Genomic DNA, 15,018 nt, shown 5'->3' with positions numbered 1-15,018 from the left:
ACACACTAAAACACCTCAACTTAATGGCCTGAGAAGCAGAGGCCTGAGAAGCAGAATTACAGAAATTAAAAACACCATCACGTTAAAAGGCTTGCATGCAGAAAAAAAAGTGTGTCCCAGACCAGGCTGGGCCGGCTCCCGAACTGCTAATTAATATCCTCGATTTACAGTTTCACAAATATAACTAACTCCCTATTCCACAATCCAATCTGAATTTTGCCCAGGACTACAACACCATAGAGGAGAACATTGTGAACCTCCTAGAAACGCAGACAGTCTTTGGTATAGAAGCTGACTCGTCTTCTAATTACTGCAGTCAAGCGGCTTGCCGGCAGACCCAGGGGAAAGCAGGAAGAGAGAGAGATGTACCCCTTACACAGAATCTAAAGACAGACTTCAGCTTCTTACCAGATAAGAGGCCCGTTTATATTGAATTGCAGTTATACAAGAATGAATCAGAGAAGACACAGACACAGTTTAACAAGCAACCAACTGTGCTCATACAGTATATTCTGTATGTACACACGTAGTGTAAATAAATACAGCAGTTAAAAGCTGGGCTCCAAGCTCCCTTTGGGGACATGTAGCAAATCAGTGATTGAAATAGGAGTAGACTGCCCATGATCGCCTGAAAATACACCATAACGTTACGGCAATTTTCAAAATGCTCAAACAACTCATGTGATGTACAAAAGTGAAGACATGCAACAGTGTAAAAAAGGCCGGGAGCAGGCATACTGGGCGAGAGGAGCAGTGTGGGTATGGTAATGTCGCTCTGTTGGACTAAACTTAAAATTTGTCATATATACATTTTGTCATACTACATAATTTGACCTCTGATTTAACCCCTCCGAAGCATTTTAGGAGCAGTGGGCGGCTGTAAAGCAGCCAGGGAGCAACTTTGGGTTCAGTGTCTCGCTCAAGGACACTTCGACATGCGGACGGGAGGAGCCGGGGATCGAACTTGTGATTAAATGACGGCCGGCCCGCCCCCCCCTTGGCCACAGCTGCACCCCCCCTATGCAAAAACCACCAGACAAATCTGACCGTTTCTTGGATAAATTAGGTGAATACGGCAACATAGATTTCCCCAGCCTATGGCATGCCCTTAGGGATGCCACTGTCTGTCTGCACACCACTTTGGTTCTGACTGAAACATCTCAACACACATTGGATGGATTGCAGTGACAATTTGTACACACACCATCACCAGAGGATGTACCCCAATGACTTTGACATGAGACCAACATTTGTAATTTGAAGTGAAATCATTGAATGGCACACACACATGCATCCCTCAGGATCATTGTAACATGGCTGGCGACTGACTTTTCATCTAGTGCCATCACCTGGTCAGGATAGGAAATATTAGCATGCTAGCACACTGAACTATGGTGCTGAACATTGTGAACATTATACCTGCGAAAACATCAGCATGTTAGCATTGTCATCGAGAGCGTTACAGCATGCTGATGTTAGCAGTTAGCTCAAGGCCGTGCTGTGTACAGGCCAAACAGAGGCTGTGGACTGTTAATATTCTTAAATTGTCAAGAGACCTGCAGTAGATTTGTAGTGTGTTCTTATGTATAAATACATACTGATGGAAAGCTATGATTGTGATTAAACTGCAACACTATCAGAAACATTCATTTTTAGGGTAGGCAGACTCGTACAAGACAAAAACAAAACTAAGGTCAGAATAATCTTTGATCGACTGCCTTCTGCCTGGTGCATTCTGGGATACGCTCTAGCACCCATGACCCCAACTTGGATGATGAAATGATACAAGAAAGAAAGGTAAGTGAAATACATCACCATTCTGTTGTTGTGTGTGTGTGTGCGTATATATATATATATATATATAATATATATATATATATATATATATATATATATATATATGTGTGTATGTGTGTATGTATGTGTATGTATGTATGTGTGTGTGATGGCTGTACAGGATAATAGGCCTAGAAAGGCAGCTGAGGTAGGCAGAAACAGTCACAGGATCCCCAATTAAAACATATTACATTGCAATTATGAAAATGAAAAGACGTTTGTGTTGTATCAAATAATTTCATCTTTACATGAAAATTTAATTAGTCTTTTAGGATGCAAAGAGAAAAACAAATATCCCTCTATCTTTGTAATTGGATCTCCGTGGATTTGGCGATAGTTAAAGTAGATTAGACACCCTGGAGTGTGTGTGTGTGTGTGTGTGTGTGTGTGTGTGTGTGTGTGTGTGTGTGTGTGTGTGTGTGTGTGTGTGTGACTGAGCGAGGGAGTGTGTCTGCATAAATGAGTCCTGCTCAGCAGTCAGTCGAGGGGACACAACAATATTAATGTGGGGGCGTGTGTGCTGCAGGTACATACGGGCGTGTGCTCGCTTGTATGTAGATACATATTATGCATTTGTGTGCGTGCGTGCGCGTGTGAGCCCACAATCCCAGCAGGGTGGGGTTTTTTTAAGCAGAGGAGATCAAAGAGACATTAGTATTCTGAAATAAATCACATGCTCAGGCCTCACTGTGTGGGTCGCCAAACACATACACACTCACACACACACTCTCTCTCGCTCTCTCTTTCTGTGTCTCATTCTCTCTGTCTCCTCCCTTCTCTTTCCCCTTCCATCTCTCTCTTCAAAAGACACCACCACCCTTTCCCTCATTCCCCCCACCCCCCACCCCCCCGGCCTTCAGAGCTATCTGCTTACTGGCTCTGAATCCTTTGTTACATCCTTTCGGTTTCTCACCTTCCAACTTGAGCCCCGTCTCCTCCCTCCGTCTGCAAATAAGCAGGAAAAACGCTTTGTCGGAGAAAACTGTTGTTCCTCGCTGAAAAAGTCAGAAACGCAAAGTAGGGGGGTTTTGACGAGTGTATCCTAAAGGGGAGACCTCTCCTCTCTCCATCTTCCCCCCTTTTCCTCTCATTCCCCCATCCCACCATCCACACCTTTATTTCAGTCGGCTTCTTCCTCCAACTGTCTTCCAAACTCAGCAGCAATGAATCTAGGTTACTTTTTTTTCCTTTTTTCATCTGTTTTTCGGGCACTTGAATTTCTTTGTGAAGAAGTGTGAGCGCTTCCAAGGGTTTTGACGATGTTACGGCTCACTCAAAAGTTGTGAAGTAATGAGAGCTGCTCTGCTGGGCCGCCGGCATCGGGCCGGACTTCGCCGTGCTCTTAAAGGATGGTCACGGACCTTCTGCCAGCAGGAGAATGGAGGAAGAGAAGTGAAAGGAGAGGGAGAAAAATGATTGACATGGTACAGCCGGGAGAGGAAGAAGCTCATTTTTAGCCACAGAATTAGAATGAGTAGAACGTAACTGCCCCCTGTGGCTCCTTGACAGTTGCAATATCCATGAGATTCAGGGTTTTCTTTGTGCTTTGTTGTCTGTGTGTTTGTGCATTTGCATGTATCCGTTCATGTGGGCACGTGTGTGGGATGGATAAGTTTAGGCCAATGTGTACATGCATGTACTTATTCATGTGCGTGCGCATGTACTCGTGTGCGTGTGTCATTTTGATAGCCACCCACATGAATATGCAGATCAGTTTTAGAGAGCGTATGTGCTCGGCATTAAAGCCCACTCTCCACTGCTGACCCAATTTCACACTGCAGTGTGTGCGTGCGTGTGTGTGTGTGTGTGTGTGTATGCATGCACTTGCTTATCAATGCATTTTGCCAAGCTTGGAGAAATCGTGTGGTTAAGACGAAGGCGTGCGAGTAGGTGTGTGTGCGAGTGCGTTTGAGTCGGCCTTTGAGTGTTTATGAGGCAAAAAACACATGCGATTAGTCTAATCCAACACAAACACATTGACAGGTGGCTGTGAATGAAAAGACATCACATTACTACACGCTGACCAAAACACTTGCCTCCACAACCTGAACCTCATTCTCGCTCAGCCTTCGTATCGCTTTATTTCTCACACGCGTCGGTTTGTGTAGCGGTAGCGCCGGCCTCACTTTGACCCGAGCCTTTTAAATTTAATACTATATCTTTTTAGTGCAACAAAATGTTTGGGGGATATTAGCATTTTCTATTGAAGAGTCGGATGAAAAGATTGATACCACTCTCTATGTCTGTATGATAGATATGAAGCTACAGCCAGCACCCGGTTAGCTTAGCTTAGCATAAAGACTGAAAACGAGGGGACACAGCTCTGGCTCTGTCTCAAAAGGTGTATTAACCTACCAGCACATGCTAAGTCTCAATAATTGTTTACATTTGTACAAAATCCAAACAACAGACATTACATCTACAGACTTCCATGTTGTCAACTCAGCAGAACCATCCAGGAGAAGCCGGCGGTTCGTCAAGCCACCAGTAGATGGAGACGTTGAGAAGAGGGTGGCCCAGTGGCAGAGCTGAGGTAATGGCTCACTGGTCTATTGTTCCCTGTCTTCATCCTCACCCTCCACCCTCTCCTTCTGCCTTCCAGTCTAACTCCCCTCCCCCGTCCTGGACTTCAAAGGAAAGGAAGGAACTAGAAAATAAGGTGAATAAATTTCACCCCCTATCCAATGCCTACATGTTGCAGCGGATATGCTTTTTAATTGCTTGTGCTAAATACATCACCTATTTTTGTATCCTTTACAAAAGCCTAAATGATGATCTGGGTGGAATCTATGCAAATGAGAGCAGACCTCATAAAACATTAACATTACCTCACATAAGCAAAGCACCTTGAAAACAAGTCGCGAGAAAGCAAAAAAAAAACAAGGACTCGACCAACACGTGGCTTAATAACATGTGGCACCCAGTGCTGCAAACTCTGACAGACATTCCTCGGCATCTTTAACCCTCTACCCAGAAGCCCCGGCTCAGACTGAACTCTGTGAAGTAGATCAATGGGAGGATTATCGCAGGACCAAGATGCCAGTTATAGAGCAGCTCTGTGCTGCCTCAGTGAGGGGAGAAGATTGAGAGGCTTTCCTTTCATCTTGTGCTGGCGCATCTGAGAGGGCCCGCTGCTGATGATAATGATGCCGAGGCCCATCGCAGAGAGCCAGGCCGGGGCTCGCCCCGCTCTCGCCCCCATTCCTCTACTGCCGATATAAAAGGCTGGCCTGTGGAGGGTTGGATGAGACAAACGGATTTAGTCGGACGGATTTTAGATTCATGTGAATTCATCCCAGCAAATGTTTTTCTTTCTTCCTAGAGAGGAATGTTATTGACGCAACAGTGGTGTGTGTGTGTGTGTGTGCTCCAGTTGTTTCCTCCATCACATTAGATCCAGTTGAACACCTCTGTCCTCTCTCAAGGACACCCCTCCCTCCATCCCTCAGAGTCTGTCTCTGTCTCTCTCTCTCTCTCTCTCACACACACACACACACACACACACACTCTCTCTCTCTCTCTCACTCTGTTTGACAGGCCCCGGAGCTAGAGATGGCTGCTGACATTCTGGACAGTAAAAGGCTTAAGGTGGAAACGTGTGTGTGTGTGTGTGTGTGTGTGTGTGCGTGCGTGTGTCTCGGGCAGATAGAGAAACCTCTCAATGCTTCCTTCAGTGTATCTCTACATCTTATCTGAGTGAGCGCTGTTGTCACACACAGAATCTCCAACAGTACACCAGCGCTGGCGTCTTTTTTTAATGCGTCTGTTTGACTGTTTGCCAAAGCCTGGTGATTATGATAATAGGATGCGAGGTCAGAAATCTCTTGATTAGTGCTAAATGGGAATTAGATTAGTCTAAACTCTAACCAGATTAGCGCAGTGCGGATTAGGCTCGGGATGAGGATTGAGAGGGAAAAAGATTGACCCGTTGGCCTCGGGTCACGGCCATGCTGACCAGGAGCACGTCATCCGATTTGCTGTAGGTCAGGTTCGGTGGAAGGTGTCGGGACGGCCTTTAGGCCATCGAGCAGGGACGACAAGAGTGTCTAGAGACAGTTTGACGATCCACGGAATCAAATAGTCCGCGAGGACAAGTTTTCATTGCTTTTGTGTGCGTTATCATGATCTCAGACCAACTCTTATCGAACACCTCTCTCGCACAGTCGTTCTCTCCTCTCTCATCCAGTGTTCTGTTATTTCTTTACTCTCCCTCTGCTCCAAAAGAGCTTCTGTTCAACTGACCTCCTATCCACTTCATTTGATGGGCCCCCGCTAAGAGGACTGCGTTCCCTCTCTCTTTCTCCCTTTCCCTGGTATTTCTCCCTCTCACTCCCTCTTTTCTCACCGTCTTTGCCTGCTCTCTCTCTCTCTCTCACCGTCATCCTCCTCCCAGCCTTTCTTCCCTCGCTATCCCCCGTCTATTCTGTGGCGTGGGTGGCTGAGATTAATGAATTCTCTTTTCTCTCTGCAGCCAGGCGCTGATTTCTGATTGTGAAGTGGTGTGCGTGCGTTGTGAGTGTGTATGAGTGAGTGAAGCGTGTGCACACACATATTTCACTTGCTTTACTCTCACTGCCATGACTGTGATCATTTTATCAGTCAAAATAAATCTCGGCCTTTATCCCGATCAAGGCTTCGAGTTGCACTTCCTTCCCTTTTAAAAAAGGAGAAAGTCGCCGACTGTCAGTTTGAAAATAGATTTGCCCCGGGATGTGCCGGCTGTTGCTGTGAACACTACCTGCCGTCTCCTGCAGCCAGAAACATGAGTCAAGAATCCGTTGTGTCCTCTGCCTGTGATGTCTTACTAATGCACAGGAAACCAGGAACAAAACTGTAACTGCAGGAAGTGTCTTAGACAAGACCCTAGATGATTTTCAGCTGATCAGATTCTGTCATGTTGTGCATAATTAATAAATGTAAAGGTTGTTTGGTTGACAGGATTTCATACGTACGTGTGCACAATTTCAATGGATACCATTCTGTGGCAATGAAGCATCCTTCGCAGGCTTTACGTCAGTGTTGGAGGAGAGTTGTTCTCAGACTATGTAGGATTTGGAAATGTGAAGTAGCGTATCGTCATGCTGCGGACCATAGTTACAGCTACCGAACTGTGCTGTGCTGGGTCAGCTGAGCTTATATGATGATGCTAGTTTCCGTGGGTCAATCTGCAGCGTGAACTTGTGGCTGCAGTTAAATTTGGAGGTCAAAACGGATGAATATCATATCAGGGGTGTAACTCACAAATTATTTTTCTGATTCAAAACAATTTGTTCAGTTCCGTAGTCACTGACCACCTCTACATCACACATGCTATAGCTAACAGGGAGCTAGCATGTCTTTCACAAGCCCAGGGATGTGGCATGGTAAAACCTCCTTTTCATTGGCAGAATAAGTTTAGTTTTTCTAATTTAAAACAGTTTTAAATCCAAAATAATTCACAGGTAACCACCTCATATATCGTTTTCTAAATACTGAATAACTACATGTATAACCACCGAGGCAAATAGAGTCCATGTTGAGTTGAACTGAACAAGGCTAAGTGACTGAACAGCCGTTTTTAGCCACGCCAACAGCATGGCTCACCGTCTGTTGGCCGGTCCACATCTTTGGTCCAGATTCAAATCTCAACTATTGCTGGCTTGCAATTGAAATTTTAATATTCAGGATGAATTGGTGATCCTCTGACTTTTAATTTTGCACAATCATCAGGTCAACATTTCAATTTGTCCAATACCTGCTAACATGAGCCTGTAAGCATTGTCATGAGCATGGTAACGTTCCGCTCAAAGTACAGCCTCACAGAGCCGCTGGCTTTAGACCCTTTCAGCTAAGAAGTCAGAGCAGTGGCCATATGGGTTGCTGGTTCAATAACCTGCCCTGACCCAACAAATGCAGCCTAAACCTTAAATGAAAACTGTCCCAACAACAGACAAAATACCCAAGTGACCCGAACTGTGGCTGCAGTTCGGTGGCAAAAATGTGAACCTATACTGCATTAAACTGCGGGGGAAAGTAGACTTTGTAAACTGGGTTGTATTCCCTTTCATCATGCCGAACACCAGACTTCAAAAGGATGAAACAATCCTCCCTCGAATCTGAGCCGCCATTCCGAAAGTGGATCATCTCCACATCTGTCTGAGGTCACCGCTGGGGAGCAGGTGTTGCTGCCTCCGTCCTGCCTGCCGATTGGACGGATGGATTAGCTGCTTAACGAGGTGAATTTGTTTAATCTGATAATTGTCTCGCCGGTGAAAACATACTCAGTAATTCTCTGTGGCCCTCTGTTTTTCTGTCCTCCTGATTAAAGACACTTTCATTCTGGCACACACACACACACACAAATAATGGAACAGTTGTTGTTATGACCAGAAGACAAGGCTCTGAGGTGCGCTGGCACTCACACACAGCACACTCACACACATACACAGAAACACACAGTCCCCTGTGTGCAGCCCCCCCTGTGGTATGGTAATGAGCTGCTAATCTCTCTGGTTTACACAGCCAGAGTGTGTGCGTTTGTATCCGTGTGTTTGTGTGTGCGCATTAAGGTGCAGTGTGGAAAAGCCTGAGGAATTCTCTTAGGCCATCAACCTTCTGCTCTCACTTGGGCGCAGGCTGTCAACACATTAAATAGTTGAATCCACGTGTGTGTGTGTGTGTGTGTGTGTGTGTGTGTGTGTGTGAGAGAGAGAGTGAGACAGAGGGAGAGATATGGAATGTGAAAACTCGACAATAACACACTGCAAAGGCGACAAAGAGAGAGAAAAGGAAGAAATTAGGGGAGACACAGGAACAGCGTGGATCGGTCAGAATCAGCGCATTTATTTACTTCCCTCGTAAACACGCTTTCTTCATCTGATCTGTAAATCCTGACTCTCCTCCAACTCTCTCTTCTGTGTTCTTTCTCTTTTATGTGTGTGTTTTGATGCTGCGTTGCCGCTCGCGCGTTTGTCTGTGTGTTTATTTATGATGCCGAAGTCACATCACTAATTAGTCCCTGGGAGAAGCCCGAGGCCATTTGCAAAATCCTACTGATTAAAAACAAGTCCAAATCCAACCTTGTCTCTCTCTCTCTCTCACACACGCACACACACACACACACACACACACACACACAACTGTCAAGGCTGGAACACATGTGGGCGTGTGTTTGCGAGCCCGTGCATGCAGGTTCAACGGCTGTTGAACGGGTGTTAGAGAGCTGCCAGTCGTTGAGGCCAGTTCAATATTTCGACTCGCCGTCGAAAGTTACCGTACCCCGGGGTGGCTCCTGTCGCGCGGGGGGGGGGGGGGGGGGGGGGGCGCGCGCACACTCGGACACATGTACGCTGAAAGCCTGCAAGGAGCTTCAGCTTGTCACAAATCACACTCAAGATGTCAAGGGCATCGGGCATTAGCAAGTGTGACAGACAGAGGCTGAGAGACAGACACAAGACAGGATATATGAGAGAGAGAGCCTCCACAATATATTTATCTTCATTTTGAATTATATTTACATTCTGCACCTTGCACAACCTGCTTCAACCATCCCCTCCTCCCCCTAAAAGAAATGTAAGTCCTACCGATTAATCCTATTTGAATTTAAATTCAAGCAAAGCAGGGAGAGCGGCTGGATGTGATGGATGGAGACAGAGGAGTGAGACTGGAAGGAGGAGAAGAGAAGGAGGAGATAGTGACAGCATGAGGAGAGGGAGGAGGGGGTGAGGGATGATGGGAGACGTAGAGGAGGAGGGAGATAGTGATAAATTGCTTTGAACTTTAATGGACGTCTCAGATGCTCCTCTAGTGATGTGTTCGGACAATACACAACATTACTGGCACACGTGAGGGCTGATAGTAGCTGACAGCCAAGGATGCCTGTCCCCATCGACCTAGAACACACACACACACACACACAAGCTGACGTGCACACATTCCAAAAAGTCAGCTGAAGGAAGAAGGCAGAGAGGCAACTTCTTAGCAAAAAGTGCAGACGAGAGGGGGGCGAAACAGATGAAGTGTGGGTGAGGGACCGGAAGGGAGGAAAGAGAAGAGTTAAGTCCAGAGGGAGAAGCAGACGAGGAGGAGGAGAGCTGGGAGGAACGCGGAGGGGAGGAAGAGGAGCGAGCAGAGGAAGGTGTTGCCATATGGTCAGGGTTGGGTTCAGACAAATAAAATGTTGCCTTCCCTCCACAATGGTTAACTACACACAAATGAATCACTAATGGAGCTCTCATTCACGGCGACGAACCCATAGACGCTCATGCGTGCACACACACACACAATGGCTGACATGTGAATGAAACTGGAAGACATTCACACAGAAGGAGCAATAAATGTCGACGGAGGTGGGCGGACGGGTTGGGAAGTATGGAGGGTTGTTTGTGAGGTTAGAGCTGTGTGTGTGTGTGTGTGGGTGCGCGTGTGTGTAACAGTGTAACGTTGGAACCGCCCCTGTTCCCTTCCACCCGGCTGCCTCTCTGTGAGTGTGTTAGTGTGTGTGTGCGTGTGTGTGCAGGCCTGTCTTTATGTGCGCTTGAATGGGGGGGTTTGTCCCTCAATCTGTGCCCCTCCACTTTGCCAGATTTCTAATGATTTTCCAATGATGATTTAGATTTGTGTGTGAGAGGGTAGGTGTTTGAGTGTGTCTCCAAGGGCTCACTCAACCTCTCTCTCCATTCTCTGCCCAGTTATCCTTCAGTGTTACTTTGTAGTTCTTTTGTGTCTCACTACAACACGAGTAGTATCATGTGACTTAGCAGCAGTAGACAAACCCATGTCCGTCTGTCTGACCATCCACCGACCTACCAACACACTAGGGCTGTCTTTGAATCGTCTTACACTCATACGAATTTGACAACTAATCAATTACTTAAATCGACAGATCTGTGAAACTAAGTTTCTCCACAAGAACAAAATAATGATAATCACACCACAGCACCACTATGAATCTTGTTCTTACCTGAGATATGTTTATGATTTTCTTGAAATAAGACGATCAATCAGTCGACTACGAGGGTGCAGCCCGTCTATACCTGAATAAAACAAAAGGTTTCTCCATTTTCAACTCCATGAAGGCGAAAGCCGACTTACCACAAATTGTGTGTACAGCACTTTATGTTCCTGCTGATCATTTCCAAACGTTTACTGTGAGATTTGAGATTATTTTTCCCACCTCCCCGACAGCTGTTGTTTTTCGTTCATTTCAGACCGAACTCAGCTTGCAGAGGCTTACCGGCCTGAAATAGGTAAGTTACCTCAGACAACACATTGACACCCTTATTTTACAGGCAATTTTTGAAAATCTTCTATAGAGGCTCTTTCAAGGTTGCACGTCAATCCACAATGGGAGTGTGGGCTAACAAAAAGCATTCATGTTGTTGTAAAATGGAACAACAGCCTTGGACATTGCAGAAAGAATAAAGTGAATCAGTTGGACTCTTGAATTCAAAAGGAATTCAACAGTGAAACTTCTTGTCCATGCTTGCGGTCCACCAGCCTAAAATGCCTCTACAGCTACCGTACGGATTGAACTGTTTCACAAACATTCGCAGTCACCGGAGGATGATTCCTAATGACTTTTGAGAAAAACATCACGTTGGTCGTTGAGAAGCATATTTAGTCAAAGAGGTTTTTTGTTAACGAATGAACACTGCGCCATCATCAGGTCTAAATTTCACTCCGTTCACTGCTGTCGTTTATGACCAAACCTGCAAAACGATTGACATTCCCATCAGGTTCTACTTTGTGTTTAGTGAGCGATGAGTTTGTGAGCATGTTAGTATGTCGGCGTTTAGCTCAAGACACGGTGCAACAGCGCTGTTCATTTTCACATCTGACTGGTCCGCAGCCATGCAATGTTTATGCCATTTGTAGTTCACAGAATAAAGCCCCTCATTGGGATGCATGAATGTGGACATCTATGCGGTTCTCTTAAGTAGGTCAAAGCTCACATTTTTCTTTTTTTACTAAACCGCAGATAAGGCAACTTGGGGAAATCAAAGTTAGACATCAGTCGAGACAGAGTTGGCATGCGGTCCCCCAAAGCTTCTGCCATAAAGTGAATGTTTAGTCCATGTGAATAGAGGATGAGCGCCGAGAGCGTGTATCAGTCTGAACAAGAACCTGAATATTTCATCGCAAGACAACGGGGAGATATTTGTGTTAATGTTTCATAACTGCATGTTTATCGGGGCACGAATGGCCCCCTCCATGTGTGTCTGTGTGTGCGAGCGTGCACGCAGGTGATGCGCACATGCCCGCCCCTGTTTCAATGTTTGATGGCGGTTTGAGGAGGGAGGTGTTGTGTGGTTGTTTATGCCTCGATGCGTCCTCCTTGGGTTTTATTCACAGGAGGATGACCTGTGAGCTCCAACGTGTGGCAGGCATCTTATAGTGTGGCAGGCATCTTATAGTGTTCGTCAGAGTGCGTGCAGCCTTTTTTTTGGGGGGGGGGGGGGGGGGGCAGCAAGGGAGCCATAAAAGATTCAACTCCTCCAGCTGTATTGTTGTGGAGACAACAAATGTTTCCATTCAGTGATCATGCATGAGTTATAACTTGCAGGACATAGCTCATGCCGTTTGTGTGTGTGTGTCTGGATTTGTGTGTCCTTGCGCTTTCACAGCCAACGAGTGGTCAGACCGTGGCGAAACGAACAGGAGCACAGTCGGAGCATTGTGCAGACCCGGTACAAAAGAGATGATGAGGTTTTCTTCATGCCTCAGGTGAGCACACAGCCGCACTCCTGCTAGGCGTACGAGCGAGCTCTGTCCAATTCGTCACATTCAGTCCACACACACACACACACACACACGCATGCACGCACGCACGCAGCAGACCTCTCCATCCAATTGATCACAGGCATGAATTTCAGAACAAACGGGAAATATTCCACCTCAAAGCAGAGCAGAGAATTTGTAACAGAATGCCTAAACGCGGCACACTGTCCTCACCGTATACTTCTAAAGCCTTTGTAATGCTGAATGAGTTATAAAGTGCGATGCAACGTGTTTTCGCATGAAAGTGTGTGTGTGAGCGCGTGCGCGTCCACAAGGGTAAGCCACTGAGCACTTCAAACCAAGGGCCTAATCAGCACCCCATAGCCCACCCACACAACCTCTCTCTGCACCTCTCTCTCTCTCTCTCTCTCGCCTCATCTTATTTTCATTCCCTCTCCCCCTCCCACGGTCTTGCCTCTGCATTCTTTCACCCTTCCCTCCTTCCAGCCCTCTTTTTCTCCTTCCCCTCTTTCAGCTCCTCCCTTGAGATGGCCGTGATTGCGGGGGAGAGGAAAGGGGAGACGAGAGGGCGTGTGATGGGGCGGGCGGGGGGACGCAGCGACTCCTGGGAATGCTGGGCACAGTGCAAGCACAGTTTCAAGGTCAGCTGAGTGCTTTCCCCGTCCTGGCGGGGATGTTGGCGGGCGAGGAGGACACGCCGGGCTGATCTAGGATCTGTGTCCCCGGGGGAGCAGGCGGTGACAAGGCCGCTGGCGAACGCTATGACGCTGCTGAAACATTAAAGCTAATGGGATCGCAGAGCTGCGTGCCCGCATGCGTGCATGCGTGTATGTGTGCGTGAGCGTATGTTGCTAGTAAGTTGCAGCTACTTGAAGTGAAGTAAGTGGAAGGAGATGGATAATGCATTACACTCTAAACAATGGCACGGGGAGAGAGCTTGGGCCGTAATAGGACAACACCTACTTCTGAGATTGGAAACTGTGGAGGAGAGGAGATAAGAAGTCAAGAGGAGAGATAGGAGGTGAGGAAAGGAGAGAGGAGAAAGGGTGAAAGGAAACAAGGGGAGGGGTGAGAGGAGGTTAGGAAAAGAGAGAGGAGATGGGAAGAGAGGAGAAAGGGAATAGAGAGGAGATAGGATCAGAGGAAACGAGAGTTGGGGAGCTAGAAGGTGAGGTAAAAGGAGAGGAGAGGAGATGGGAAAATAATAGAAAAGGGACGAGAGAGGAGGTAGGATGAGAGGAAACGGGAAGAGGGGTGATAGGAAGAGGAGACATCGGTGAGGAGAGGAGAAGGGAGGAGCAAAAAAGAAGCGACAGGAAGAGAGGAGGGAAGGGAAAGGAGAAGAGATGGGAGGACAATAGAGAAGGGGTGGGAGAGGAGATAGGATAAGAGGAAATGAGTGGAGAGGAGATAGGAGGTGAGATGATGTGAGGGGACATTGGAGGTGAGGAGAAAAGACGGAAGGAGAAAAGAGAAGTCAAGAAGAGAGAGATGGGAGAGAAAAGAAAAGGAGAAGAGTTGACATTGGGTAAGAGGAGAGGATGGGAGATAGGAAGACAGAAGGAAACCAGAATCGAGGAAAGGACATAGGAAAAGAAGACGGGGATGAAAAAGAGAGGAAAAGAAACAAGAGTAGAGAAAATAGGAAGCACATACAATTTAGAAAAAAAGAGAGAATGTTAAGATCCCTCAGCTGCCAATAAGTAGGTGTGTGCACACACACACACACACACACACACACACACACAGAGCGGCTGCAAGCTCACACACATCGCCCAGAGCACAATACAGCTCGTTAGCAGATACATGCTCAAAATGAGTCCCTCTCCCTCTCTCAACCCATCCATCTCTCGAGCAGTTGTCAATGTTATTACTTCCAAATGAATACACACAAATGCGATACAGACTATGCTATAAATACAGTGTGTGTGCCGTACGACAAACACACTGAGAGAAAGAGAAGAGTGCCACGCTGCAAAACAGCAAACTCTATGATGCGATTTGGGGGAGGGAGAACACGAGCAACAATTAAAAATACAGTCGCAGGTTGAGTGTGTGTGTGTGTGTGTTAGAAAACACCCACAGCAAAACTTGCTCATGTGGGACCTGAGAGGAGAATGTTGGAATCAGAGTAGCTGTGTGCAGCTTGTGGGCATGCGGTTAAATTATGGATTTCAGCTCACTGTCTCTGTCACTCCCTCTCTCTCTCACACACACACACACACGCACACACAGAAGGCGGATGTGGGATCTCGTCGCTGTAAGATATAGACAGAGCGCTGTTCTATCACAACGACTGGGATGTTAATTAAAATCAGACAGCCGTTCGCAAAGAAATAAGTTGAGCTCATTTCCATTCTGCGTGAGAGCCCGGAAAGTAGGCCATGCTGTCCTACGGATGAGAAATGACTGACGGGAGAGGATGGGGAAGGAAGGGGAGAAGGAGACAGCCCTCCCTTGTTT

This window comes from Melanostigma gelatinosum (genome assembly GCF_949748355.1).
Source record: "Melanostigma gelatinosum genome assembly, chromosome: 15".
In the NCBI taxonomy this organism is placed as follows: Eukaryota; Metazoa; Chordata; class Actinopteri; order Perciformes; family Zoarcidae; genus Melanostigma; species Melanostigma gelatinosum.
Note: the sequence above shows the minus strand (reverse complement) of the source record.